This window comes from Bison bison, unplaced genomic scaffold (assembly GCF_000754665.1).
Source record: "Bison bison bison isolate TAMUID 2011002044 unplaced genomic scaffold, Bison_UMD1.0 scf7180017619265, whole genome shotgun sequence".
NCBI lineage: Eukaryota > Metazoa > Chordata > Mammalia > Artiodactyla > Bovidae > Bison > Bison bison.
The window spans coordinates 1-604 of NW_011448509.1; the positions used below are offsets into that span (position 1 = coordinate 1).

The 604-nt window shown below is 40.6% G+C and overlaps 1 long non-coding RNA gene across 1 annotated transcript; it reads left to right on the top strand.

Annotated features, from left to right (window-relative positions):
* Positions 1-428, top strand: LOC104982751. The gene is made up of 2 exons (XR_824554.1): positions 1-68; positions 343-428. It is a non-coding gene; the product is annotated as an uncharacterized LOC104982751 (long non-coding RNA).
* Positions 429-604: the final 176 nt, after the last annotated feature.

Genomic DNA, 604 nt, shown 5'->3' on the forward strand with positions numbered 1-604 from the left:
AGTCTTGTGTGTTGGCTGCTCTACTGTCCTCTGCCAGCCTACAGGAGGAAAAGCGAGGCTTACAGAAGGTAAATGGTTTAATGTAATTTTTATACTTTTTTTTCTTATGTCTACCAAATGCATAATCGGGAAACATTCATCTTAAAATGCTACTGTCTAAAGCTGGGTGGTAAAAGGGCTTCATATGAGCTGAATCTCATGTCTAGTGACTAGGTAGAAGCTTAAAGAGTTGAAGAAAATACAAATGTAGGTTTTCTATGGGTTAGAGGCATTTTGTGGGGTTCAGGTAGGGTAAGTAGGCTGCTATCAGTTAACCTTTGGAACTTTTTTTTTTTTTGGCAGGATGCTCTTTCAGACGGAAGCAGCACTAAAAGTACCCTGTATCGAGATGAACGGGAAACCATCCCAATAAACACGTTTTGGATACATCCTGTTTACTGTCTTGTTTTACTTCTAGGAGGTTCCTACCTCACGTATTCAGGGGCAACCAGAAGAGTGGATTCTAGAGTCATTTGGGGCAAGTAAGTGGCCAAGAACTTAAAAAGTCCATTTGGGACATTGCTATCCCTAGGTTCATGGAGTAAATCTGCAGAGCTTGATTAAA